This window comes from Urocitellus parryii, chromosome 2 (assembly GCF_045843805.1).
Source record: "Urocitellus parryii isolate mUroPar1 chromosome 2, mUroPar1.hap1, whole genome shotgun sequence".
NCBI lineage: Eukaryota > Metazoa > Chordata > Mammalia > Rodentia > Sciuridae > Urocitellus > Urocitellus parryii.
The window spans coordinates 154537508-154540464 of NC_135532.1; the positions used below are offsets into that span (position 1 = coordinate 154537508).

At 45.4% G+C, this 2957-nt stretch overlaps 1 pseudogene; it reads right to left on the reverse strand.

Moving 5' to 3' along the window:
- Positions 1-1022: 1022 nt before the first annotated feature.
- On the reverse strand, positions 1023-2714 carry LOC113195067 (CDK5 regulatory subunit-associated protein 3-like; annotated as a pseudogene).
- Between the last annotated feature and the right edge of the window lie 243 nt (positions 2715-2957).

Sequence of the window (2957 nt, forward strand, 5' to 3'; positions counted from 1 at the left end):
AACATATTGCTTTAAAAATTCTGTAAAATCTGGTTGCTGATTTTCAAATTATTTGTTTTCTCGACATAATTGCCAAATTTTCTCCATTATTAAAATAAATGTACTAATAATTCATTTTCCTTTCCATTAGTGTGGATGTAAGATGGACAAAATTGGGCTGGGGATGTGGCTCAGCGGTAGCGCGCTCGCCTGGCATGCGTGCGGCCCGGGTTCGATCCTCAGCACCACATACCAACAAAGATGTTGTGTCCGCCGAGAACTAAAAAATAAATGTTAAAAAATTCTCTCTCTCTCTCTCTCTCTCTCTCCTCTCTCACTCTCTCTTTAAAAAAAAAAAAGATGGACAAAATTATGAAGTATGGTTTCAAGAGATGTAAGATCTTCAACTCTAACCTTTTATATTTTTTGTTTCATAGTAAAAAGCATAAGCCCTGTGTAATATAAGGTCCTTCATTGTGGACAGGAACTTTCAAACTGGTGAAAATAGTGTCTATTGTGATTTTCTTACACATAAGCTAGCATAATAATTGTACATTTTGTGATTATTCAATTAACGGCTGTCTGTTCCAATGTTTTCTAACAGTCTTAAGGACAAAGACTATGTGTCTTAATATTTAATATCCATGTTATATAGAATCATGCCTTCAACCTGTGGAGAGAAATGTGTTTGTAATTAGAGGCAGCCTGATCTCAACTCCCCTGATCTCTTCTTTGGAGTACACATAGGTCTCTGGACTTTTTTTTTTTTTTTTTTTGGCTTTTGCTCTTTTATTAAGTCCAACTCAATTAACTAGCAATAGCAGCAGCTGTGGTTTCAGGCTGATAGGCCACAGGGCCAGGCAAGACAGTTTCTTGCAGAGTGAGTGCCACATCCCCACCCAGGGGAAGGTTCCATCCTGTGGCTCTCTGTCCTCCAGCCTGCCTGGATTCTTGAAGGGAAGGGCCCCACAATATCAGCCATGGTGGTCCCACCTCCCCCTGAGGCTGGGAAGATGGACAGGTAAGAACACACAGGGAGAACATCAGAGGGAGGTTCCCATCAAGTTCACAGGGTGCCTGCTGAACCTCTTGGAGATGTCAGCTTCAATCAGCTTCTGAAGCTCCTTGGTCGTCTCCGCAGCAGGTGTAGCTTGGGCTCCAGAACTGCCTGCTCCTGAAGTGCCTCCTGCTACTTCTGCACCATCAGCTCTTTCTTCAAAGCCAGCAGTTGGGACTGTTTCAGTTTTTGCTAGGGGAATTCCATCACTCAGTCCATCTATCTTGGTGTGGCCAGAATCGTAAACAGGTGTTGGAACTAAAGACTAGTGAGCTGACCAATAAGATCCTACAGTATGGACACCATGGTAACCATCTTCTCTTTGGTCTGGCCTTGTAAGATGGTGGGAGCCAACTGGAACTGGCTCATGGACAGGATGTCGGCCTTCTCACTCATCTCCACTGCTCTCTGGGACAAGAAGGTCTCAAGCTCTGTGAACTGATTCTGGGTCTCAGGGTATTCAAAAAGTGTCCAAGCATCTGGGCCCCTAGCAACACCTTCTGGAGCCTGGGTTCCTGCTTCAAGCCCTGTGATCTGAAAAGCAGCAGCAGCATCTCCCCAGTCTTTCCCCTCAACCACAGGGGGCTTTGACTCCAATTCCAGGAAGATGTCCCAGTTGATTCCAGAAGCCTCAGCAGAGATGCCTGCACTGGAAACTGCCTCCACCCCAAATTTCTCTAGTCGATCACATCTTCTTCCAACTGCTCAGGAGGCTCCTCCAGGTATGGCCACTCTACTACAGAAAGCTCCGTTCCTCTCCTCCATTCATACACCATTGAATTTCCCTGTTTCTGCAAGTACTGCAGCATAGGCAACACCTGCTTTGTGGGACTTTCACATAAAAAACCCTACACAGGCCTGGTATAGGTCCCTGGCTTCCCCCAGGGACTGAGCCCCTACTTTAATCTCAACCAGCCAACTTGGAAGGTCCTTCATCAGGGCCAGCGGTTCTCTTCAGACATTCTCTCTCATGATGCCATACTGCTTTCAGGAGTGATAGAACTGCTCACGCATCTCAGCTGGCCCTCCTCCTCCTTGCAGCTCTATTCTTGTTTGCCACAGTCAGGCTGCAGCAAAATAACCGGGGGTGACGAACAACTTGTGTACCTTGATACAGCAGGAGTAGGAGTCGTTTATTGTAGGACAACAGAGGTATTTATATATTCCACACAGCTTATCTTAATTAACATAAACTAGATACAGCAGTCAACCAATAAGGAATCTCCACACTTAATGGCTTGCTGGCGTTACTTCACAAACCACTCCCTCTGGCAGCTGCTGGCACTTAGCAATCTGCTTCTTCAGCAAGGGGATCTCCTAGTTGACATTCCGAACCAGGAGGCTAGAGAGTTCCACTAAGTAGGTGCTGCCCTTCTCATACAGGGCTACGATTTCTTGCTAATCCTACATTCAAGAACCAGCCAGAAAGGTTCTATGTGGAAGCTTCATTACCTTTGACAAGTTCCAGGATTCTTAGTGGAAATAGGGAATATAGGATTCAGAGAGCAGCTGGACAATCTCTTCTCTCTCTGGCATGTCCTGGATGACATCATTGATCTTCTCTTGAGTCTTCAGCACTAGACTCTGCCATATCAGTTTGCAATGACTTTCTTTCCACCAGCCAGTCGAGTGGCTTGTTGGTCTGGATGTCAATGGGCAAGTGCTGATGATCCTGCATCCTTCCTCCACTTCCCCTTTTTGTTATCTTGATCCAGATCTTTGTGTGCCATTCCTGTGTCCCAGGAGGGTCCCAGGGCATTCTCTACCTGATCTATGGCTCATCCTAGCACAGTAATGAAAGGTACATCTAGTTGCAAAATAGAAATGTATTAGCATGTATTAGAAATTGCTTATCAGTAACCAGTGCTGTACTGACTGCCTTTTCAAATAACTCCTCCCAATCTCTTGAACAGCTTATACC